The following is a 26,787-nucleotide window of genomic DNA, read 5'->3' as shown; positions in this document are numbered from 1 at the left end:
AATTAAACAATTTTTTTTCTTTCTATAAAAAAGTAACCTGACCCCTGTTTTATACCTTGGTGTAAATGTGGCTGTTTGCCAACCTCTCTCTCACATTTCATTGAGCTACAGTTGTAAAAGCTGATGGAGTGTGAAATGAGAATGTGTGTCACATTTCCAAGCATCATTTGATGTCCTTTCTCAACACAATTGTTAAGCACTCCAGAAAAAATACGCAGCCATGACTTCACATGCGGAAAAAGGGAGAGGTGATATTTATCTGACCGTACAATTCCACAGTTGTTTAAGTACGCGTATTATCTTTCCCCTGAAAATAAGTCACAACGGCATGTTAATTAGACTTTGAGAGTAGTGACAAAGAGGGCCCTCTTATCCCCGTTCTCACTTAACGTGGTGATGGACTCTGGTGTCCAAACATGAGTGACACCTCTCACGAGCCTGACAAGTGTCTACGCACAGCCATCTGACCGATAATGGAGTGACGCACACCAGCCTCTGTCACAGCCCCACCAACTGTGTGTCGTCCTCAACAGGGAGTGAACTCTAATACTGGATAAGCATAACCATGAATGCTTGCTGTTGTTAAAAAAAAGAAAAAAAAATCCTTGGGGTTTGGGATGGATGACCCGGAAGGAACAGTATAATCCAGAATTTAAATTTTACTGCTAGAGAGTCGGCTTTTGATGTGTTAGCTAATACTTTAGAAATTAAAAAAAAAAATTTGATGTTTGTTTATTGTTGAGAGAGAGACAGAGAGTGAGTGGGGGAGGGGCAGAGAGAGAGAGGAAGACACAGAATCCGAAGCAGGCTCCAGGCTCTGGGCTCTAGGCTCTGAGCTGTCAGCACAGAGCCCCACACGGGGCTGGAACTCACCAATCATGCACGACCTGAGCCGAAGTCAGATGCTTAACTGACTGAGCCACCCAGGTGCCCCAATACTTCAGAAATTTTTAAAGGAAGTTGGTCTGTGGTGGTTGTTGTTTGCTTTTCTACAGAGCGTGTATTACAAGGTTGACTTTAAAAATGGGGCGCCTGGGTGGCGCAGTCGGTTAAGCGTCCGACTTCAGCCAGGTCACGATCTCGCGGTCCGTGAGTTCGAGCCCCGCGTCGGGCTCTGGGCTGATGGCTCAGAGCCTGGAGCCTGTTTCCGATTCTGTGTCTCCCTCTCTCTCTGCCCCTCCCCCGTTCATGCTCTGTCTCTTGCTGTCCCAAAAATAAATAAACGTTGAAAAAAAAAATTTAAAAGTGCCACAGTGAGGGGCGCCTGGGTGGCTGAGTCGGTTGAGCATCCCACTCCTGATTTTGGCTCAGGTCACGATCCCAGAGTCATAGGATGGAGCCCCATGTCAGGCTGTGCGCCGAGCACAGAGTCTGGTTGGGATTCTCTCTCTCTTTCTCTCTGTCTCTGTCTCTCTCTGCCCCCCTCCCCCACTCACGTTCTCTCTCTCTGAATGATAAAATAAAAATAAATAAAAATTAAAAGAAAATAAATTGCCACAATGCAAAGGACTTCACAGCACGTGGCAGTAGGGGGCAAACTATTATCTCAAAGACTCTGCCGGATGTAATCCCATCAACGTGTGTCCCTGGAAAAGGACAGTGTTCGGAAACATTATCGTAAACCAAGAAAAGCAGTGCCCTTCTGTTAGTTCCTTAACTATACTGTTTCTTGCTAAAAGGGCAGCCCCGTTTAAATTCCGGGGGTGGGGGAGCAGGCTTTTCCCCTCTGCCTTCCTCCCTGCCTCCAGCCTAGAAAATGTGTTGACATCTGTTCCCACCGCCAGCCTCCCTCCACCCTGGGCTGTCCGAGATCCTTGCTAGGATGTGCTGGCCCTCCTGGCTTTCGAGGAGGAGTCTTAGAGTATGCACGAAACCAAAGGGTTTGGGATTATCAGTTTGGATGCTTGCGTCAAGAGGAAATCAGGCAAGTCTTTCGTTACCGTGTGCGACTTCCTGGACATTAATGGGCATAGCTTTACACTTCATTATTTGTCAGCTTTTAAAGATATGCCAGGCTCGGGGTCCAGAAAGCCTTCTTTAATGAATTTGTCCTGATGTTAGAAATGTTGTTGCTGATGGTAGAAACCAAAATACATTAGGCAGGAAGAGAACAACCTACATTTTTGTAGAATTTAGAAGTAGTTGGTAGAGGTGAAAACCATGCTTCGGGCACTTGGAGCTCTGTGAGCACTCGCAAAGGTGCTGGAACTCTCAAATGAAAACATCAGCTCACCTGCGTGGATGAAGCATGGCCTTGGGGTCAGACGGACCTGACTTTGCATCTGGACTTGCCAGTTTACCCGAGCCATGCAACTCCCAAGCTTAATTTGGAATCATAATGCGTGGGAATCATAATGTCTATCTCCTAGGGGCCGTTGGAAGGAATACGTTCTGGAGTGCCTGTAAACCACCTGATCCTGTTCCTGGAACATAGCACACAGCTACCAAATGGTTGTTTCCCATTTCCCTGAAATCTAGTTGCGTCTAGAAAGAGCAAAACTCTGAAGATGACCTGGTACTAATAATCGTGGTTTTGTTCGTTGTCCCAGCCGTTCTCATGCAGGACACATTTACGGAGGTCAGCGTGGGGGGTGCCTCTCTATATATTAGGATCATCTGTTCAGATCCAGAGGCCCAATCCCATCCGAATGGGTTTCTGCATTGTGTAGGCTTTCCTGAGTTTTTCTGGAAGGATGCCCCCTGCCATACACTTTGTAAAGAAATCCGGAAAGGTCAGAGCATTTAAAGCAGAACACTGTGTTAAAAAATTATTGTCCATAGTAAATGCATTACCCTAATTGAGAATTTGATAATCCTGTAAGTACTTGGCCCTATGCTACTTTGGAGTTGTTTTGTCTCATTTTAGGCCCTGTTGATGTCTTTTGATAAAACTGATGACAGGTACACAGACTGGGGGAAGAAACACAGACTGGGTGGGCATCGTGAGATCCAGATTATAGCCTTCTGGTGTTTTCGGTAACAGGCTTTTGTAACCTTCTGTATTATCACTTAATGTTCTCCGAACCTCGGTTGTCTCTGAGATTCTGTGATTGAAATATTCTACTTGACAAAAATGGATTGAATGAATGCCTACCCTGTGGCAGGGCTTTGAATTCTATAAATATTAATAGAAATCAGGCCTTGTTACTTTCAGATAATAATAGGTAAATGCTCACACCATGGTGGAAAAGGAAAGCGATAATAAAGGCAAAAGGTTGCTGTCCTCTAAGAAATTTTATGCTAGTGGAAACAGCGTATGGTAACATCTTTTTATGATTATTCCTGTCTTCTTTTCAGTTTGGTTGGAGGAAGAGAAGATTAGAAAAAGGGGATACGAAGGAGCCAAAATTAGTCTGATTGTTATTTGGGGAACATGGGGGCAAACTGCCACCTGTAGCCTAATAGAGAACATTTCTGAGTAGGTATCATTTGAAGGATAATTTCAGATAAAAAGGTTATATAATAATTAAAACAGTGGAAGGCGTCATGGAGTTCAAAGGGATAAATATAAATCAAAGAAATGGGAGATCATGAACTTTTTTATGGAAAGTATTAGGGGGCTTTGTTCTTAGGAGGAAGCAGGGGACACATATGCTTTCAGAGATGTTCTCGGATAATAATTCTCAAGTGTGGTCCCCAAATTTGCAGCATCCGCAAATCTGGGAACTTGTTAAGAAGGCAAACTCTCAAGCTTCAACCCAGACCTGGATTGGAAACTCTGAGAGCAAGACCCAGTAACCTGTTTTCTTAATAAGCTCTGCGTGATACTGATGCATGCTGAAGTTTGAAAACCACTCTCCTAAGAAAATAACTCTCAAGTGGGAAGGAGTGTTTGCTATTTATAACAGCAGTTTTAATATTTTAATGTAATCGTACCAAATTTTCACACTTCCAACTTCAGACAGTAGAGTGGAACAGCATCTCCATGGATGGAGAAGACTATCTCATCTACGTATTGATAATTCCTCAGGAGTGGGTTGTAAACACGATGGCGGGAGTATGCGCATGTCGCGTGCGTGTAGAGAGGAGGTGTTTAGTGAAAGGGGCCGGAGGCATAGGAACCTTGAGCAGAAGCACCGTTTTAAGATGTGAAGAGCATGGTTATTTTTGCCGCACTCCCTCATGGAAGCTAAATTTGTAGTAGCATGTCCTGTTCAATGTGATGATCTTTTTGTACCGTTGAAGTTTCCGTAGAAAGTTGCTTTGCTGTTCAGTCATTTCACCTGAAGAAAACCCGAGGGTAAACATGGCCCACTGTCACTTGTACCACATTCATGACCATGTGATAATACGAAAAATTATTTGAGAGCCATCACTGAAGATTAGGATCAATGAGTTGTTTTGTTTTAACTCTCTTAAGGAAAATTTTTATTAGAGAAAATTTCAAGCATACACAAAAGTAGAGAGAACAGTATAATAACCTCACATCCACATCACCCACCTTAAACATCTGTAACTTCTTTCTTCTACACTGAAAATACCAGGTCCCAATAACCCAACGTAAGTACTCATTGTTTTATCCTGTGATACTCATATAACTGTCTAATAATAATTGTACCAGTGCTATCACCAACACCATGATTACCGAATACGGAGTTTCGTTGTGGTGGCGGTGGTGGTGGTCCTAGTTTTGCAGCTGTTTTTGTTCATGGGTATATCCCTTGGGGGATGTACATGCCAATAGTCGTTTTAAAACTTGTTTTTGTTTATTTATTTTTGAGAGAGAGAGAGAGAGAGAGACAGAGCATAAGTGGGGAGGGGCAGAGAGAAAGGGAGACAGAATCCAAAGCAGGCTCCAGGCTCTGAGCTGTCAGCACAGAGCCCAACGTAGGGCTCAAGCTCACGAGCTGTGAGATCATGACCTGAGCCGAAGTCAGATGTGTAACTGACTGAGCCACCCAGGCACCCTGGCCAATAGAGGTTTTAAAGTCAGCCAAAATTGTTCCTCTCTGTACAGCTTTCCCAACAAATGGATGCTCCTTTGGGGAGCATTTGTTCCACTTTGCTTTCATTTTTTTGGGAATTTTAAAATCTTAATTTTGTTTTAAAATTATGTAAGTTACTTTACAAAATCAAATCTACAGAAGTATGTTCTGAGAAGTTCACCTTCTGTCTTCTCCATCCTGTTTCTTCTCTTACCTATTTAAGGAATTTTGTTTGTTTCAGTTTTCAGTTTGTTCTTCCCATGGTTTTTTGTTTTAACGATATAAACAAATACATGCACATATTTTTTGTCACCTCCTTCTTAAATTGTAGACACTTTCTCTGTTTTTCACTTGACAGTGTATCTTGACAGTTACTGCCTTAGCAGTGTATAAAAATTCAATGAATGTTTTTAATGATTTTTGTTAGGCTTCTAAAGAGAATACATGAGAGTTTATATTGCTCTCGTACCTAAGTTAAATAGTATCTAAATGAAACCCAACATCTTTTTGGTCGAAGAAAAGATAGGTGGAATTACCCCAAAGCCTCAAGGTAGCCAGAGAAACAGTAGGCCAGTCAGAGGTTAGGAATGGTCAGCCATGCGAGCACAACAAAGTCCAGAAGCCCAACACTGGCCGTGAGAGTGCATCCAGAAGAGAGGATGCTTTGGCCGATGGAGTTCAAAAACCCTGAAGACCATCCCTATTTGGAAATGAACACATCTAATTCCCTTAGCCTGGTACCATTATAAATTTGATTCATTTACTTCCCTTTGTGGAGTCCACATTTCACCAGGCAATTTTTCAACGTTTTTTATTTATTTTTGGGACAGAGAGAGACAGAGCATGAACGGGGGAGGGGCAGAGAGAGAGGGAGACACAGAATCGGAAGCAGGCTGCAGGCTCCGAGCTGTCAGCACAGAGCCCGATGCGGGGCTCGAACTCACGGACCGCAAGATCGTGACCTGGCCGAAGTCGGACGCTTAACCGACTGCACCACCCAGGCGCCCCCACCAGGCAATTTTTGATGATAATGTGCCTTCCTATACAAATCTGCCTACAGGAAGAAAATAGGATTATTCAGTCCTCTTAAGTGTGCTGTTAATAAATTGGCATTCTAGTTTTATATACTGGTCTCCTTTGTCCTGTCCATGTGGTCTTTTCTGTAGGTGCAGGACAGTTTCTGAGCTTTCAAAGTTGTGAGGCCAGCCCTGGGCCCCATTAGATCCCACAAGGCAACAAATGCCACCTCATGTGACATCTTAAGAGGCAACAAGGGATTTTTCCTCTCCTAATACTCATTCTGCCATTGGCTAAATATTCCGTGCCTACTGCTGTGACTCAAAACCAGCATTCGTGGAGTGCTTATTATGGACCAAGTCCTAGGCCAAATATCTTACCTGCACTCACTCATAACCCTGTGAGGAAGGTACTGTGATGATTCCGATTCCAGAGATAAGGAATCTGAACGTCAGTAACTCCATAAATAACTGAAGTCACAAATTCAGAAGGTGGGAGAGGCAAGCCAGGATTTATGTGCAGTTCTTACCAACGTTCAAGCCTGCGTTCTTGTTTTTGAATTGTTGTAAGATATACATGTGATCAGTCTTGCCATCTTAACCATCTTCGTGTACAGTTCAGAAGCGTTAAGTACTGTATATTCACATCGATGTGCCACGAATCTTCATAACTTTTTTCCAGTAAAACTGAAACTCCATTCCCGTTAAGCAACTCCTCATTCACCACTAGCCCCAGCCCTTAGCCATCACCATTCTGTTTCCGGTCTCAATAAATGTGACTACTCTGGGTGCCATACCTTATACAGGAGGAATCATACTATACTTGTCATTTTCTGACTGGCTTGTTTTACTTAGCATAGTGTCCTCAAGGTTCATCCACTATGAACCATGTCTCAGAATTTCCTTCCTTTCGAAGGTTGAACAATAGTCCATTATATGTCTGCACCACATGTTGTTTATCTACCTATCTGTTAGCGAACACTGGGGTTGCTTCCACATTTTGGCGGTTGTGAATAACAATGCGGGTGTGAATATGGTTATCCGAATACTTCTTTGAGACCTTTTGAGTATATACCCAGAAGCAGAACTACTGTATCATATGGCCGTCCTATTTTTAGTATTTTCCACAACAGCTGCACCATTTTGCATTCCTACTAACAGTGCACAAGGGTTTCTGCTTCTCCACGTCCTCACCAACACTGGTTATTTTCTGGGTTTTTTGGGTCGTGGCCATTCTGATGGGCGTGAGGTCAGGCCTGGGTCTTTAAGCCCAGGCTCGTACCACCTTCCCTTTGGAGTTGTGAGTCTCACTGATCACTTGTGGGCGGTAGTTTTCATATTCCAGTGCAGGCTCACACCGGATCCAGAGAGGGAGAAAATGGTCAGCGTTAACCATCTTCTCTGTGTTCTGTGAAAGATGGTATTCAAGTTACAAGTCTATGTTAGGAAGGCAGGAGAATACCAACACTACCACCGCTTGACCAAGGGTAACTAGTTTCACTTCTGGTGTTCTTTCTAACAAATCACTTGAGTCCTACCTTTTTTTTTTTAATTTTTTTAATGTTTATTTATTTTTGAGAGAGATGGAGCATGAGCAGGGGAGGGCGTGGGATAGAAAGAGAGGGAGACACAGAATCTGAAGTAGTCTCCAGGCTCTGAGCTTTCAGCACAGAGCCCATAGCGGGGCTCGAACTCAAAAACTGTGAGATCATGACCTGAGTTGAAGTCGGAAGTTTAACCGACTGAGCCACCCAGGCGCCCTGAATCCTACCATTACTAAGATTGACACGTATGAAGTCAGAGCCATTTTGTGCCTGGGAGAAAAGAGAAAAGAAGAAAATTCTCTGCCAATTCTAAACTTCTAAGTAGTGTGTTTTATTTCAAAGTTTTTCTCTTTCTGAGTTTATTCCTAGTAGCAAAGGATTGCCTTAAAGAAAGAAGAGGTAGGGTGGCTTTGTGAAAAGAGCTTGAGATTTGGAGTCTGTCGTGTTTGGGCTCAGTCTGGGCTTACATGTGCCTCTGCTCTGGTAGAGCGTCCTTGAATCACATTTTCTTCGTCCGTAAAAGGGACATAATTGGTTCACAGAGGATTAAATTAGATACTGTGGACAGAGTGCCTGGTACATAGTAGGTATATTAATATTTGATTAAGGGATTAAGTGTAATTTTAAAAATCAGTGATTTCCTGCCTCTTAATTTTTTTTTAATGTACTTTACTTCCATTCTACGTTATTGTACAGCAGTTAAGGACATTGATTATGGGGGTGCCTGGGTGGCTCAGTCCATTAAGCATCCGACTTCCGGTCGGGTCATGATCTCGCAGTTCGTGGGTTTGAGCCCCGCGTCCAGCTCTGTGCTGACAGTTCGGAGCCTGGAGCCTGCTTTGGATTCCGTGTCTTCCTCTCTCTCTGCCCCTCCCCTGCTCGCGCTCTGTGTCTCTCTTTAAATAAATGTTAAAAAAAAATTATAAAAAAAAAAAAAAGAATATTGATTCTGGATTCTGATTACCTGGGGTTGAATCCTTGTTTTTACCATGTACAAGAAATACGGCCTTGGGCATATTATTCTGCCTCTCCCCACCTCCACCGTCTCCTCTGTAAGCGGGGATGATGATAGCACCTGTCATAGGATTTACATAGAAATGGTTTAACGGTCAGTAAAGGTTGGCTACTCTTCGTATTATCATTATTAATTTGTGACACATGCCGAGCAATGAAGCAATCAATGAAGGTAAACATTGCACGACCTTCTGTCACCGCAAAAGTTGTAATCCTGAGCTGTGGATTTCCTGCAAAATGACGGATAGAAGTGGACAAATTCGGAGGCTTCTGCACCTAATAAGAATAACAACTCAACAGGAGATTCAACAGCAAATCATGTAGCATTGGCTGTTCCTCCTGATAGACATTTCTTTCTCTTTATGCCTCTTCAAGTTGCAGAGAGGGAAGGAGGCAAACCATAAGAGTCTCTTAAATACTGAGAACAAACTGAGGGTTGATGGGGGGTGAGAGAGAGGGGAAAGTGGGCATTGAGGAGGGCACCTGTTGGGATGAGCACTGGGTGTTGTATGGAAACCAATTTGACAATAGATTTTACGAAAAATAAATAAAAAAATAAAGGAGAATATTCTAGAACAGAGAGCACAACCTACCCTTCTGTTTCTCACAAGTGATGGGAAGGCTGCCCCCGGGGTGCCTGGCTGCCACCTGTTTCTCATCTGTTGGGACTTTGATCCCAATGATGGATTCACTTGAGCAGTTAGATAGCTCAGCACCAACACAGCCGACTGCCCACGGAACGGAAGCAGAAGGGTGGCGTGGTTGGCCTTCAGTGCCCGACAAAGGGCCAGCAGGATATTCAGGTGTCCTGAGTTTTATGTACAAACTACGTTATATTTTCAGAGCTCTGACCCTTACAAAAGCACTCTTAACAGTGCTTTCCTCTCCATCTAACATTCATTTCCAAAACCACTGAAGTGAAAGGGTCTATTAGTTCAGGGCCAGATCTGAAAGCACATGCAAACTGCATTCATGAGGTTAAGAAATGGCTTAATAATTAAGTTAAAACAGTTGAAAGTGGGTCTAATTTCAAACAGATCAGCTAACCGTGTTAGACGCGAATGAGGATATGTCCCTTCCTATTTTCCCTTCCACCCCTCAGATGTTGGCCCCAACCCCAAGCAGTTTTTCTGGTTTCTTTTTTTTTTCTTTTTTCCTTCTTTTTAAACTTTATAGAAGATTGAATTCTTCAACTGCCCATATGTTAAATTGGCGTCACACGCAATGAAAACCCTAGTAGGTTGGACATTCAGTCTGTTTCTTTCATAGTGCGTTGAACTAGTTTCTTCTGCAGACCCGTCTGGACGTATTTGGGTCTCACAGTCTAGAGACGCAGATTTTATCCCATGCTGCTGAGCTGTGTGAAGTACATTCCAGCTGAGCCGGTGTGGTTACGTCCGTTCAGGGCGTGTTCCGTAGGTCTGCGGTCCCTTCCGTGGGCCCGTTTGAGTGCCACCCTCAGACAGGAGGCTCAGCAGTTGGCTTGCGTTCCACTTGCCTTGCGCGGTTGCTGCTGTGGAGTGGCTCCTCCTGAGGCTCGAACCCGGGCTCGGTGAGGGCAACTGCATGCGTCAGGGAGCCCGCTGTGCCTTCATAACAATAGTTCCTCCTGTTTGGCGATCCTCTACCACGTGCGTGGTGGCAAGGCTTTTTCCCCGTATTACCTCAGTAGTATTTCTAGCCCGGGCCAGGGCACAGGGGCCAGCACACATGGACGCTGCTGTGCACAGTGACCAAGAGCCACCACAGGGGCAGGCACTGGCCCGCCCTCCCGACCCGCCGTCCACACCGTGGAAGGGAGGGGAAGGCACGGCGAGCTTGAGGTCGGAGGCATCTGGGCAGACGCTCAGAGCAAGGAAGGGCTGAAGACAAGAGGAAAGGTTAGTACCCCCGAGAGGAGACTGGTCACACCTAACAACATGCTGGTGATGCCTGGCTTCTCACGGTGTGTTTCAACATCAACTGACCGTAATATCATCTAGGATCGGACTAGATATCGGACAGGGAAATAACAAATGGGGCCCTGGCGAGGAGGGTTCCAGTCGGGGGGTTCTGGTAATGCTGCTCTTCTGGTGTGACCCCTTGTAGGCCAGGGTTGGGGTGAGGGAGAGGGTCCCGTGTAGGTGTACTGGCTGCCTGTGCAATGTCATTGCTCTCAGGGTTAAAGTTTTATGGGTGATTTTTACTAGGTCCCCAGTGAATTCATCTAGAACAAAAGGTATTCTTCATCATAAAAGCATCAAATGGAAAAAGCTTTCTTATGAAAACCAAAGGGGGTATTTCAGCCACACCCAAACATGAAAGGTCACGTAAGCCCCACCTCCTGTCCCTGCTGACAGGGAGGCAGGGAGACTCCAGGAGGGTTTTAGCTCCTGTGATGATTGGAACTTAGGTGTCCTGAACTGCTCTCTCATGCTCTCACTTTGACTACGTTACACTCCCTTCAGATGTCTTTCCCGTTTTCCTTGGTCGGCCCTTATCAGTGCCAGGCATGACCATGTGTCTCAGTTTGTCTGGGACCATCTTGGTTTATGCCTGTTGTCCTGATGTGATTAATAACGGTCCCCTCTTTCCACTCCCCAAAATGTCCTGGTTTGGATGATGAATTATGTGATCATCCTGTCAATTTCTAAAGTAGATCCAGTACTGTGTAAGTAAGCCCTGCTTGGGGTGCAGAAGTCTGAGATGTGGTCTCTTGCCCTCAAGGAGGAGAAAGTCTAGCTGGGAAGAGAAGATACGTGCATATTCAACAAAGTGTGTAATCTATCAAGTGCTAAATGAGAAAAATTGGAAGATAGGAAGCCTCTGAAGGTTGGAGGTATCAGGGGAGGTGGGGGTCACATTCTTTGTAGACAACAGAAGAGTGTTCCTCTAGTTTAAACAGGAAGGGGTCTGCAGAGGGGCACAGTTCCCAGGACTCTTGGAAGGGCTGGCGACAGGTTCTGCTGGAAAGACAGAAATGACACCGAGAGCCACATGGAAGCTGCCGGTGAGAAGCGTTCCCTCTGCCCCACCCTGCACCCGAAGGCGGGCGGACCCAGGCCCCGTCTGCTTCCCCGTGAAGCTTACCTCACACTCAGCGTCTTGCCACGTGGCACCTGAGCGTGGAGCCTGCCAAGCTTGCAGCCTAGGGACGGAGGAGGATGGGAGAGGTTCTTTGGAATCTGCATGACTACGGCAGAACGCTCCGTGTGGAGGCCTGGCTGTGCGAGGAGGCTGTTCAAACAATTTGGGCTCCAGAGGGTTTCGCGGACGTGGTGGGATTGGAACTGGACTTGGGGGGGCGGAGAGGACCTCATCAGGCAAGTGAAGATGGACGTTTTTCTCCATGTGACAGGAACACCGGTCAGGTGACAAGGCGCAGGAACAAATCTGGCCTCGTTTGGGCATCCGTGAGCCGCTGTGGGCAGTTGGGAGGCAGCAGAAAGTGACATTCGCTGTGAAGCGTAAGACCTCTCGGTTTGAAGTCGAATAGAACTCATCCCTAATACGTGAGACATACAGCCCACGGAACCAGCCCATGAGAGGTTAGGCTTTGCTTCCGTAACCCATGAACTCGGAGATCTCAGGCTTAACCTAGCAAAGTCCTCCTTCCTGCATACCCTGCAACACATCTAGTACCTTTTAGGGGGCAGTTCGCAATCAGGGATCGTCTGTAGCACACAGTCCTGGGACGCAGGTTGCTTGCAAGCAGAGGATGGCTGGGGAGCCCAGCTTTTTCCTGCCTCAGCACAGGAATCCCACATGGCGTTTCTGTTCACATCTACTGACCAGAATACTCACATGGCCCCACCTACTTCAAGAGTTTGGGAGGGACACCTGGGTGGCCCAGTCAGCTGAGCGTCCAATTCTTGATTTTGCCTCGTCATGATCCCTGCGTTCTGGGACGGAGCCCCCGTGCAGAACGTGCTTAGGATTTTCTCCCTCCGCCCCTCCCCTGCTCACACTCGCTCGTGCATGCTTTCTCTCTTAAAAAAGAAAAAATAAATGTTTGAGAAATACACACTTATGAGTAAATAAGGAGAAGATATGGGTGAAAACTAGAAGTTTCCACCATGACCTGTTGGAAAGTTTTTTAAGCGTGAGCATAACAGTAAAAGTCACCCATGTGAGGAAAAACGCCACCCTGTGTGTCCTGTGTACCCACCAGCCCCAGGCCCTAGCACAGCGCCTGGCACGTAGCTGGTGCTCAGTACGTATTTGTTGAATGAACTTGGCTTTCAGTGACATGCAAGCTGGAATGGATAGTTTCTCGACCAAAGACAGGGAAGTTGAGAATCAGTTACTTCAACTTAGGATACCTCAACTAAGCCAGTTTAGTTCAATGGCTAAAAAGATTCTACTCATGCCCCACAGTCTGTTCTTGGAAGTCATCTGACATCTCGATAAACAGATTGCAAAAGCCCCCTTTTAAACTGATAACCATCTTGCAAATTTAAGTTCTTTCCATGGAAAGTGTAGGGATGAGTACTTTAGAGCTGGGCATGCTCCTAACCACAGATTTCAGTTTGCTTCCCATTTACTTTCTAATGATGAAACTGACAGCCTGTTTCTCTCGTCATACTCAGAATATTGACTGTGAGATGTGCCTCAAATGATAGAGCCATGGAGATCTCTGTTTTCTAATGTAGTTTGAGGTGTTGTAGATTTAAAGGGTTTTGTAGAAACAGATTTTCTGCCCCTGTGTCTCCTCAATGCAATTCTATAATATCACTGGTAAATATAAACATTCGAGCCATATGTCAGGTCAACGCTTATCTGGTAGGAAGTCCACCAATAAAAATAGGATGCGGTGCCCTTGAGATTTGCCACCACTCAACAGAGAAATCTAAAGGACCACAAAAGCAAAGAATCATCGCAAATGTAATTTATCATGATCAACACTTTCCTTCCAGAAGCTCCTGGCTCCCAGGGCTTCTTTCTTGCAGACATCCATTTTGAAAGATTGAGTATCTCTTATGCACATGAGCTTTGGAGTCATACAGTGTGGATTTGGACTCTTGGCTCTGTTCCTTATTAACTGCATGATCCTTGGCTGGTCACTTACTCCTCCCTAGGTGTGTTTCCTCTTTTATAAATTGGGGGTAACAGAGTCTACTTGGTAGGGTGATTTTGACAGATGAGATAATGCATGGAAAGCACTGAGCACCACCTAGCACGTAGGAAGTAATTGATGGATATGCAGTGTGAAATTGGGGGCCTGGTGATAGTCCGTGAAGATTTATCTGGGCCTAGTTAATCAAGATGCTCCATGGGCATGGGTTATGTTTTGCCCAAATCACGTATGTACCATGAGAAGAAGACTTGGTCATTGGTCTTTTCAGACACATATATCACCAGCGACAGCATTTGTGAAGTCCGGTTGCCTAAAATACTTCATGATGATGATTTAAATTCCCCTTTTTCATTGACATTGAGTGGCTATTTCTTTTCTCTTATCCTGTCAGATGAGGTCAGTTCCTCTGAGCAATTACAGAACATCTATGGTCCAGGATAGTGTTATTTGCCATAGATCGTTTTCTTTTAGATATTCTTATAGGAGGGAATTTCCTCTTCTGTGTTGTACTATTTTATCTGAAAATAAACACAATCTGCCTAATTGGTCTCCCTGTTTCTACCCTCTATATAAATTAGATCGTGTCTCCCTTATGCTTAAAACTATCAAGGATTCCATATGACCTAGCATATGTACCCCAAAATGGAAAGCAGACATTCAAGCCAATACTTGTACACCAATATTCATAGCAGCATTACCCACAATAATCAAAAGGTGGAAAGATCCCCAGTGTCCATCAGGAAATGAATGGATAAACAAAATGCGATACATACACATAATGGAAATTTAATCATCCATAAAAAGAAACGAATTTTCGATACCTCTTGAATGTGGACACATCAGCTCTACTACCTTAGGAGGACCTTTCCACTTGCTGGGCCCTCTGCCTGGAAAACACTTCTCTTAGATGCCTATGTGACCCATCAGTCCTCTCCTTCATCAAGCGTCTGCTGAAATACTGCCTTATAAGTGAGTCCTTCCTGAGTAGCTCTCTATAAAATAGCTACCCCCACCATTCTTACTCCATTTTTCCCCATGGAAAATCTCACCAGCAGACACACCAAATATTTGTGTTTCTTTGTCTCCAGGTACTAAAATGGAAACCCAATCCCTAAGTGCTGAGATATTTTGCTTCATTCATGTCTTTGTATTTAATGTCTAGAACAGTGCGTGGCACGCCATAGCAAATGCTTAGGAGACGTCTGTTGAGTGAATGAATGAATGTGTTTGTGTTGGAGATACACATAGACATGGACATGGGCATAGACGTAGACATCCTTACTAAAAAGGATTGCAGGACCAAATACCTGGTCATCTTATACATCAGTGAACTATTGCCACTATAAATGCCTCATGACACAACCTTAGAGCCACTAGGCTCATGTCATCTGGGCTTGCTCAGACATCTGCAGTGAGCTGTAAGGTGCCTAAGCAGCTCGGGGCTTCTGGACCCGACGGGTAAAGATGGCTTCATCTGGGACTCCTTGAGTGAATCAGCTCTATTCTGCATGGCTCCTCCTTTATCAGGCTAGCCTGGCGTCTTCTCATGGTAAAGGCAGAGGAAGAAGAACAGAAAGCAGAAATACAAAAGTACTTCTCAAGCCGGGGCATGCATCATGTTTGATAACATCCCACTGGCCAAAGTAAGTCACATGGACAAGACCAGGGAGAGCGCTGTGAAGTGATGTGGCAGAAGGCGCAGACACGGGGAGTGTGGAGAGTCGGGGCCGTTCGTGTATTCAGTCTGCCACGCCCTGTGAGGTCCTGGCCTGGGTGCTGCTTACTTTCTCATCCTCTTTCTGTAGCCCCACCAGAAATCACATCCTGCTTTGACTCGAGATCTACTTCTTCTAGTTCTCCAACTCAGTGTCTTGTTTTTCGGTTGTGGTATTGGAAGGATGGGGACTAGTAACGACACAGAGCAAAACAACCCTCATTTTTCACACACAGCCTCCAGGATAGTAGAAGTTAGTAGAAGTTAAAGGTCTTCCCGTGGTCTTCTATTAAGGAAACCTAAAGGACTCGAGAGTTTGGATGGCGTCCTCTGAAGTGTACGTACCCAACAACGCAACATCGTCAACCTTGGAGCATGGGGTAGGCAGAATGAATAACTGTCTCCCAGAGCCGCCCAAGTCCTGACCTCTCTGTGAATGTGTTAGGTCGCATGCCCAGGAGGAGTTAGGTTGCAGATGGAATTAAATTTGCTAATCAGCTGGCCTTCGGATAAAGAGATTATCCTGCATTATCCAGGTGGGCCCAATACAATCCTGGGAGTCCCTACAAGTAGAAGGGCCGCAGGAGAATCAGAGGTCAGATCATCAAGAAAGCTGCCTTTGAAGGTGTTGGGGGGATAGGGGCAGGCAGAGGGCATGAGCCAAGGAATGCAGGCTGGAAAAGGCAAGGAAGTGGACTCTCCCCTAGCGCCTCTGGAAGTTGGACAGCATATGAGACCCACGTTGGATTCCTGAGCTCCAGAACTGTAAGATGATAAATTTGTGTCGTTTTAGCCATTCGTTTTCAGTCATGTGTTACAGCAGTGACAGGAAACGAATACAGGGACTGACTTTATCCTGTGGAATCCAAGCAAAAAGTGAGATGTGTACTGGCGACCGAGAGGCTGTTTACGTCTCCTCTATTTTCCACATGGGCCAGGAATTTTTTAAGAGGTGCGGGAAACACCTTCGCAGTGGAGAGGTGGAACAGGAGAAACGCTCAGGGGGAGAGGCAGGTTGTTGCTGGGGCCCATCAGAGAAAAGGAGGAGGTTGTGAGGGAGACACTTAGCTCACGTTCTCAGGAAGTCCTGGCCCCACAGCTCTGAGCCCCACCTCCTGGGGCTGCTTTTTCTACTTAGACCAACGTTTTCTCCTCCCCCGTCTGTAGCCCAAACCCTGCTAGAGCTCCTAACATAACATGTAAGCCAGGACGGAGACTGGAGTTTGGCAGGTAACATGCAGTGGTTGCCCTGGTCTGAGCGACGCACCTCGGAGCTGAGTCGGTGGATTGTCAGCTGTGTGTTGCTTCCTCTTTTCCTGATAACACGCTGCTGTGTCCCGAAGTAGCCTTGTTCGTGTACGTCATCACCAGCGGCATGTCGCGGGGGTCTGGGGTCTCTACATCCTCACCCACATTTGATACTGACAGGCTTTTTACCTTTGACAATCTAGTGTCTGTGAATCAGTGTCTCACTGTTTTTAACTTGTAGTTCTCTAATTACAAATGAGGCTGGCATATTTGTATACATTTGTTGGATTCCTTTATTTATTTAGATTTCCTCTTCGATAAGGAGTCTGTGTAAGTCTGTTGTCCATTTTCTTCTGTTGAATTAATACCTTACTGATTTTTAGGATTTCTTTATATTATAAAAGTCTAAAAGTTAGCTATCTAACTTTTAGACACGTGTCTTTTCTTAGTTTGTGGCTTGTCTTTTAACCTCTCCGTGGTGACTTTAGAATTTCATGTATTTTTGTGATCTAAGAACTATTTCCCTGCCTTGGGGGTTAGGAAGGTTTTCTGCCCATATTACCTGCATGTTTCTAGTTTTGCCTTTCCCAGGTAAATAATCTACCTGGAATTGATTTTTAAGGATGGTAGGTAGGGGTCAAATTTCATTGTTTTCTGTGTGTATAATCAATTGTTCCAGAAAATTGTATTGAAAGTCCATCTTTCCTAGTGGTCTGAAATGCCTGTTATAAAAATCACGTCTCAACACACATGTGAATCAGTTTCTAGCCCTCTACCAGGCATCTTGTTATGTTAGTTGTCTATTGCCGTGTGACAAATTACCTCAAAAATTAACACATAAAACAAACATTTATCGTCTCAGAGCTTCTGTGGGTTAGAAATCTGGGCACAACTCAACTAGGTGCCTCTGACTCAATGCCTATTATGAGGCTGCCGTTGGGGGTGTTGACCAGGAGGGTAGCCTTAACTGGAAGGTCAGCTGAGGGAATACCTGCCTCTAAGTTCATTCGTGTGGTGGTGGCGATTCCATTTCCCATGGGTTGTGAGACTGAGATCTTGGTCCTTGGTGGCTGTTGGTCAGAGGTCTTCTTCAGTGTCTTCTCACGCAGGCTTCAGCGTAGGGCGGCTCACAACATGATAGCCGGCTTTCCTCAGAGCAAGCCAGCAGAGAGTGAAAAACGTGGAGGCCACAGGTTTTTGTAATCTAACTTCAGAAGTGGAAGCCCATCATTTATGTCAAGTGCCATTAATTAGAAGCAAGTCAGATTCAGCTCAGAGTCAAGGGGAAAGGGAAGAGTTACACAAGGATGTGAACGCCCGAGGGGAAGATCACTGGGAGCCATCTTGGAGGTTGCCCGCCACACTTGTATAGCGATATAAATAATGAAGTCTCTTCCTATTAATCTTCGCTGTTATCTTAAGTGACATTTGGTAGGGCTGTTGTTTTTAACTTTTTGATAACTTTCCATATTCAAAATAGAAGGGGGAAATGAGAATGCCTTGGGATGGATTTTGGAACTTTGGAAGTGAGAGGAAAATGGAGATGTGAACTTTGTTCAGACGGCTGAGTTTAAATACATACCATGTAATTTTTCTTAACTAGTTTATCTGCATCTTCCAAGCTGAATCACCATCATGGTGATCTCTAGGAAACGTTTTACGTGTTAACTCATCGTTTACGAGATTCTTTGAGACAGAACAAAGCGCCTGCCATCGACTTTATTCCTTTCTTGCAGTTCATGGAACTCACTGATGCTCAAAGCATATTCCCAGTATCACCGAAAGTGCTTCTTAGAACAGGGGAGGGTTGCATGGTGAGAAGTTAGCATCACACACGACTTCTTTGTCATTTGAAACACAAATATCTGTCAACACACTCTCACGGTTACCTAGTGGGAAGAAATCCTTAGAAGTAATTATTTTGAGTTGAATTGCTTGCTTAAAGATTAACTTTCATACACCTGATTGTTCGTTTGTCAACACCCTCGTTCACGGCTTCCTGAGTACACTCCGTGGAAGGAGGGTTGGTTTGTGTTGTAGCTTAAGAGATGATTGGGGGCACCTGGGTGGCTCAGTCAGTTGAGCGTCCGACTTCGGCTCAGGTCATGATCTCGTGGTTTGTGAGGTCGAGCCCTGCATTGGGCCCTGTGCTATCAGCTTAGAGCCTGGAGCCCACTTCGAATTCGGTGTCTCCCTCTCTCTCTGCTTCCCCCCACCCATGCGCGTGCGCTCTCTCTCTCTCTCTCTCCTTCAAAAAATAAATAAAAACATAAGGAAGTCTTTCTGATCTTTTTTTTTTTTTTATCAGTAAAGCATCTGGGTCCAATTCACCTGTCCTGTCTTCAGCTTTGATACACCTGTGGGGCAGCCTGAGTTTGCATGGATTCTGATTTCTAGCCAGTATTTCAGAATAGAGGGGTTCAGACTTCCACTATCGTCATGAACATTGTGATTACTGACTTCATGATTTTAAGGGCGCCTCTTGGTTCCCTCTTTATTTCCACCCCCGTGTGTGTGTGTGTGTGTGTGTGTGTGTGTACTTCTGTATACATCTGTGGCTGACACTTAGTTAACAAAAGAGAGACCTACATATATGTTCTAGAGTAATTGCCAAATCGTGACATTGTAAATAAATAGCTTGGTTTTTAAGTGTGGTAAGAAAATCTTCTCACGATGAATAAGAAGTAAAACTGTAAGTGTCTCTCCCGCTAAGATGCCAGACCTCAGATAACATACCTTTTGGCAAAGCTTGCAACCTCTTGGTTTTTGTAGAACTAAAGAGGTTATATGTAAACAAATGACAAACACCACTGTTGGCAAAGGCTTTTACACTGTGTTATTCTAGATCCGATTCTTCTGCCCTCACTTCACCCACTGATTTTGGTAAATGTAACAAGCCAGAATTAGGCAAGTGTAAGGTATTAGAATGGAAACTGGGTGCTAAGTGAAAGATTGGGAACTTTAAAGAAGATGACAGAATTCAGCTAGAACCCCACAACTGTAGGGCTGAGAAGGAATTACAAAGTCTGGGCAGCCACCTGTATGCATTCCTTATTTTCAGGGACCGGGGCAACAGTTTACATTGGAGATACTTACATTAAGAGGTGCTTCCTGGGGTGCCTGGGTGGCTCAGTCGGTTAAGCATCCGACTTCAGCTCAGGTCACGGTCTTGCTGTTCATGGGTTCACACCCAGTGTTGGGCTCTGTGCTCACAGCTCAGAGCCTGGAGCCTGCTTCCGATTCTGTGTCTCCCTCCCCCCCGCCCCTCTTCCCCTTGCCCGCTCACACTCTGTCTCTCTCTTGAAAATAAACATTAAAAAAATTTTTTTAAGAGGTGCTTCCTTAAGTTTGTATTTTGGAATTAAAAGACAATCATGATAGAACTTTCAGATATGAAGATGATTTTGGATTTAAAGTAATCTTTACAGAATCAGATTTTGAGGTTCTTTTCTGACAGTATATTGCACCGCATCATGTATATTTTAACACGATTTGCTTGCATTGATCACATCTTTGGTTTCGATAGATTTTCTGCATAGGCCGTATGTTCAGGCTCAGTTGGAAAAAAACAAGAAGGTGCTTCTAAGCTCTAATTTATCTTGAGTTACGAGCCATCAAACATTTTTTCCTTCATCCCTGTTAACTTCCACTTGAAGCACTCACAGTGCCTTTGAGCCATGAGAAAAATTTACACATAATATTTTGAATCCATTAAAAGAAGTTCAGAGCTTAAGAGTTGTTTTCGTATCTCTCGAGTCGGATGAATTACAATCTCACAGAAAATAATAATTAGGTGATGGGTGGCTGCTGTGCTTTGATTTTTGGTATGATCATCCCTTTCTTTCATTTGCCTCAGTTCAAGCCAGGGGTTTGGACACCCTGAAAGAGAGGCGTCACCCAGACCAAGCAGAGGCTCATCAGAGCTCTCCCTTTGCTGAACGTCAAGGCAACATTATTCAGAATATAGTCTGAAATGCATTTGATCATACAGTACATAGTTTAATAATGTATCTTTGGCCCTATTCGCAAAACCTCATGTTTACTCTGCTGTCACCAAAACAAGATAGAAAACAAGATTGTAGTGATTTTGTGTGTGTGTGGGCATGTTCTGGTTTACGATTTTCCCTTTGCGATTTTAATGACCTGATAGCAATGACACATTTGAGGTGAGGGGGTGTGGGGAAAGTCATGTAAGAATAATATCTGATTCAGAATTGCCCGTGCCCAAAAGTGCTACAGGAAGGCTGACAGTACTGTGCTCTCATCATGTAACTCTGTGACAGAAGTGTTAAAAATGTAAATAGTCTCCCCCAAATAAATGAACAGGTGTAATCTCAGGTTTAATTTGTGGATCCAGCTACAGGCCAGTGTACTGATGGAGTATGCATATAATATTCTTTACAGACTTCAGGAACTAGAGAATACAAAGACCTTTGGTTCGGAGATAATCGGGGACTCAGAACGATAGGGTATCAAGATGCTCCCAGTTTGAGGCATTGTCTGGAGGAGCAGTGGAGAGAGGTAGCTTGGCACCCGTCATCCGCTGTATGTCCTCGTATCTGGTGATGACACGGGGCTCGGAGGGGAGGGTGTCTGTCAGTCGGAGGAAGGGAGCTGGCACGTGGAGGGCACCCTGGCAATACCTGCAGGTGTCAGGGACAGAAGAACTCCCTTCGACGCTGCGCTGCAAGATGGGAAGACAGGTGGCAAGTCTCTTACAGGGGTGTCTTTTATTTGAGCAGAACCAGACCAACTGTTCCTCATTAAAACACATTTTGCAGCACGTCCTAATGTGAGCAGATCAAGTGTGTGTGTGTGCGCGCGTGCGTGTGTGTGTGCGCGCATTCAGAGAAAATTCAGCAAGGTGCCATCTACAGGTCACACTTGAAGAATCTCAGCATGTGGTTCAGAACCGTAAGACAGGTAGCATGAAACGCCTCTACGAGACGGGAGGCTGGCTTTCCTGGAATGGCCATCTGTAGAGACACAAAATGTCACCAGTATCTCCATGAGATGCAGTAGTAAGCAAAATGGATGAAGTCTGCGGGTTGGAGTCTTGACCCAGACCGTCATTTTCTATGGAGCGCTTGGTTTTTCTTCCCATCGCATTATAAGGGCACCTGCGCTGCGTTACGACCAATGCTAAATTCACCATGACCGAAGCCAGGCCTCTCCTCTGCTTCGCCGGTATACCTGCTCTGTGTAAATTGGGCAAGCCGGGATGAAGTCCCGTGAACAGCTTCCCTGGGAATTGGGGAGGAAGAAAAGAATGCATACGGAATCCTCGCAGCCCTGCCGGCCACATGGTGACCAATGCATAAACGCTTCTCCTTCTACTTAGTGTCTCTATGTAGAGGCTGTCGTCCCCCTGACCTCCTGGATCCTCCTGCTTCTGGTTCTGTGGTCATATGTATTAATAATTTACAAATATTTTTGATAAAGAGGAGGAAATGCAGGAGAGGCCTCAGAACAGCACGACTTTCCATTGGAAGGCCAAGCCCACTCAGCTCCCAAGAAAAGGACAGGATGTTTGCATCTGTATAAAAATATAAATATAGAATGCAAAGGAACACAAGTATCTTTTCAGAGAACGTTAATCAATTACGTCCTTCAGGTCCTTCTCTCTTTCGGCTGTAAGAGCCACGAGTAGGACCAACGTGGTGGCTTCACAGGTCTGTGTTGGCAGAAGGAAAAGACCTCAGCAGAGGCTGAGTCCTGGAGCCCCCCTCTTCCTCCTCCAGGAAGCTTCACGGCCAGCCAGCCATGAAGGGAGGTGCCCTGCACCCCTCTTCCCTGTAAACGTGGACTGCACACTCGTGCAGCTAGTCGGCACTGCCTGCACTGAGCTCACCTGGTGGGATAATGAGAAAATGGGGATTCACACGTGCCAGCAGTGGTGAGCACAATAACGTACGCACACACACGCGCGCACACACAACAACCCACGTCCTGATCCCAGCAGCCTGTGAATGTTGCCTGACGTGGCAAAAGGGACTTCAGGTATGGGATTCAACTAAAGGTGGTGATGGAGAAATTATCCTGGATTATCCCCATGGCCCAATGTAGATCACAAGGATCCTCATCGAAAAGCTGATACTACTGGCTTTGGAAATGGAGGGAAGAGGCCACAAGTCAACGGATACAGGCCGCCTCTAGAAGCTAGGTAGAGAGCAAGGAAACCAGCGCCCCTCCCCCTCAACCCCCCAGAACCGCCAGAACAACGCAGCTCTACTGACATCTTGATTTTAGAATCGCTGACCTCCAGAATTGCAAGAGAATGAATGTTGCTAAAACCTGTGGTGCCTGGGGGGCTCAGTCAGTTAAGCATCCGATTTCGGCTCAGGTCATGATCTCGCCGTTCGTGAGTTTGAGCCCTGCACCAGGCTCTGTGCTGACAGCTCAGAGCCTGGAGCCTGCTTCAGATTCCGTGGCTCCCACTCTCCCTGCCCCTCCCCTGCTCGCGCTTTCTCTCTCAAAAATAAATAATAACATTAAAAAAAAACACCTGAGGTTTGGGGGCACCTGGGTGGCTCAGTCGGTTGAGTGTCCAACTCTTGACTTCGGCTCAGGCCATGATCTCAAGGTTTGTGGGTTCGAGCCCCATCTCAGGTTCTGAGCTAAGCATGGAGCCTGTTTAAGATTCTCTCTCTCCCTCTGTCTCTACCCCTCCCCAGCTTGCTGTCTCTGTCTCTCTCTCAAACAAACTTAAAAAACTTTTTTAAACCTGAGGTTTGCGGTAATTTATTCAAGTAGCAATAGAAAGCTAATATACCACATTCCTTCTCCACTGGTAAGTTTTTCCCCATTGCTACTATTTTATATTTATGCTGTGTGTATGGATAATGTTTGACCCCCTGTTCCATTTACCCAAGAATCTTATAAATACAAGAATAGGCACACGGCAGTTTGTATGGAAGACTGTCCGCACCTGTATAAAATGTGAATCCCCAGCACTGAGGAACAGGTAGAAATGCAAATACCCCTTCAGCTAGCACTGCCCCCCCTCCATGCTGGGCCAGGGCGCAATTGGAGAGGCCCCTTTCAAGGAGTATACACAGGATCACGCAGGAGTAGAGAGGTGCCACTGACGGGTGCCGTGGTGAGGGCCAGCCAGCAGGATACCCAGCCCCACGGAGGGAAGGACCTGAGTCCTCTGTCCTCTGGGGCGGGGCGATGGTTGAGAGAGCTTTTCCTACTGGAGGTCCTGTCTGACGGGGCCCTGGGAGAACAATAAGGAGGCAGGGGGAAGACGGTGGGTGGGGGGAGCTGGCTGGTTCAGGCTGGGCACAGAGCAAGGGCAAGAAGGTTGTATGTACCTCTGGGATCGACAGTGACTTTTTTTCCCTCGTTTTTAGATTCTTGGAAAAAAAAAGCTTATGACAAAATTAAATATCAAAGGAGAAAGCAGATGTAAAAATGGGCCCCTGGCACATCTGATGGCTGAATCCCGTGTCATAAATTGTGGAATTCGAGTTTCTTTTCATGTGTGAGATGGTTTTAGTTAAGAGCCGTTCCAGAAGGCTCATTCCACAGAGTAAGAGCCCAGAGGGGAAAAGATGCCGGAGCAAGCGAGGCACAGTCCCTCTCTTGTGGGTGAGTGCTTGAGGATGATACCCAAGGGCCGCACGTGTCCGTCTCACTTGGTACTTTTGCTCAGTGCTGGGGGAGGCTCTGGCCTTCCCCACGTCCCAAGTCCCACTGCTGGGCTGGGGTAAAATAGCCCTTTAACCAGACCTGTATCCCAGGCATCCACCAGGGCGCTGGGTGTGGTATTTTCCCCCCTTTCCACATCACCTAAAGGTAGATCCTGAGATAGCTTTGCCTCATAGGAGAGGTAGCAAGGCTTAGGGAGTTTCCACTGCTTGCCCAAGGTCTCACAGCTGCTAAGTGTCTGAATTTGGATTCGGTTGCTGCCCTGTCAGAATTCGAAACCCATGCTCATTCGTTACGCACCGTGTGTCCCCCGATGATGCGTAAGGGACAAAAGTAGCATAAATCAATTAATCGTATTTGAGAAATAGATAACATAGTGACCTTATCATTTTACAAAGAGAACATCTTCAGGCAGTTTGGTATTTGGAACCACAACCTACCACGGAACATTGTTAATCTTGAGTTTTATGTGCTCAAAAACTGAATATACAAATCTCATTCGATCCCTGTAACAACCCCGTGATGTGAAAATACTAATAGTACCTCCGTTTTTTTTAGGTGATTTTATGTGGAAACAGAGAGGATGAATCATTTGTCCCCAAATCCTCCGGTAGAGATGGGATTAGAGTCTGGGACCAGCGTACTTCCTGTCCCCAGAACTGGTGTCATTTGACATTGGTGCGTGCAGTGTGACCGTGTGTGGGGCTCTCTCCCTTCCCTAGCAATGCCTGGGTAACCGCCCAAGGAAGGGATAATTCAGGATGGACTGTTGTCACCATCTGACTAGACTGAGTTTTGTCTCTAAAGCCTTCGTTTATCTCCACCCGGTTGATCTGATCTGTAAAGCTCCTGAACATCAACGTTCTTTTTGTTCGGCTTCGTTTTCAGAATATGTACTTGGTTCTACATTCACAGATTTCTTACATTAATAGGATTTAACAAACTAGACTTTTGAAAACTAGTAGGATACGTTAAGAATTAGCAAATATAGGAGCGCCTGGGTGGCTCAGTCGGCTAAGCATCTGATTCTTGATTTTGGCTCAGGTCATGATCTTGCAGTTCGTGGGTTCAGGCCCCACATCAGGCTCTGTGCTGACAGCTCAGAACCTGCTTGGGATTCTCTCTCTTTCTGCCCTGCCCCCCCCCCCCCAATAAATAAATAAAAACTAAAAAAAAAAAAAAAAAAAGAAAGAATTAGCAACATGTTTAGAAATTAATCAAGGAAGCAGTGAGATTTACAAGGGGGGGAAGAGCCCATGTTAATCCAAGTTAACAGTTTCTCAGACTTGTCCTTAGTTTGTTATAACTGGATAAATATAAGGATCTTTATTGAACAAAGGTCACATCCTACCTCCTTTCAAATTTCTGTTTCAAAAAAGGCATTTGTAAGTGGAGTTTTATTTCTTAAAAAGTGTAAGTTTGAGAGGTAGTGTTTGTTTAGTTTTAGTAAGCAGTAAAATTTCTCATATTGGGTGTGTTGTAGTTTGAGAGAGAGAAGTGCGTCTTGAACTTCAAGAATTAATAAGCTTTGGTAATAATGTTGTTTTAAAGATTTAGTTCTTTTTATTTTTTTTGGAGAGTGAGCAAGGTGGGGAGGGGACAGAGGAAGGGAGGGGGAGAGAGAGAGAGGGAGATGGGGGGAGAGGAAGGGGGGAGAGAGAGAATCTTAAGTGGGCTCCACGCTCAGTGCAGAGCCCGATGTGGGGCTCAAGTTCACAACCCTGAGATCGTGACCTGAGCCAAAATGAAGAGTGAGACACTCAACCAACTGAGCCACCCAGGAGCCCCACTGACTTTTGGCAGTAATGTTAAAGAAGTTTAGGGAGGAATGGGACACCTGGGTGGCTCAGTCGGTTAAGCGTCTGACTTCATCTCAGGTCATGATCTCACGGTTTGTGAGTTTGAGCCCCACATCAGGCTCTATGCTGTCAGCTCGGAGCCTGAAGCCTGCTTCAGATTCTGTGTCTCCCTCTCTCTCATGCTTCCCTTCCCTTCTCCTGCTTGTGCTCTGTCTCTCAAAAAAATAATAATAATAAACATTAAAAAAATGTTTTTTTAGAAAGAAGTTTAGGGAGGGTTTGAGCCTTCTGTCTACTTTCCAGAACTATTGACCATGCTAAGTTTTTCTCTAAGTCACTTACACGCATTGTTCTCTGCGTGCAGTTGTGCACGCGCGCACACGTAAACTTTTACCTCACGATTGGGTATTGATCGTCACCTCACCTATAAACACTTTTTATTTTAACTGCGTTCTAGGAATGCCATGTTATTTCCTCTTCGTGAATGCTCCTTCTCACTGCGTAGAGGTCTGCTGTGTTTGAGCATCTTGGACTTGATGAGAAAGTCCTTCTGTTTCCTGTATTTTCAAGTTTCTTTTCTTTCAGTGCCACAGCAATAGTGACAGCTGAAATACGCAGAGCTCACTGCCTGCTGATTACTGTCTTCTGAGAAACCTTTTTTTTTCAACCTTATATTTAAAAATACATCATCAGACTCTTTTAATCAAGGTCTTGAATCGGTAAAAGGTGAAGACAATAAAAGACGCACAGTGCGGTAGACAGACTAAATCTTCCTTCTCCTGCTGTGTTTTGATCTGAGGGAGACTGGCAGGTGAGGT

At 45.3% G+C, this 26,787-nt stretch overlaps 1 protein-coding gene across 3 annotated transcripts in view; it reads left to right on the top strand.

Moving 5' to 3' along the window:
- The window catches only part of CDKAL1 (CDK5 regulatory subunit associated protein 1 like 1), a 659,261-nt gene that overhangs the window by 627,105 nt on the left and 5,369 nt on the right, over positions 1–26,787 (top strand). The gene's annotated exons all lie outside the window — the stretch shown is intronic.

Source organism: Prionailurus bengalensis, chromosome B2 (genome assembly GCF_016509475.1).
Source record: "Prionailurus bengalensis isolate Pbe53 chromosome B2, Fcat_Pben_1.1_paternal_pri, whole genome shotgun sequence".
NCBI classification, from domain to species: domain Eukaryota; kingdom Metazoa; phylum Chordata; class Mammalia; order Carnivora; family Felidae; genus Prionailurus; species Prionailurus bengalensis.
This window is presented reverse-complemented; position numbering and strand designations above follow the sequence as displayed.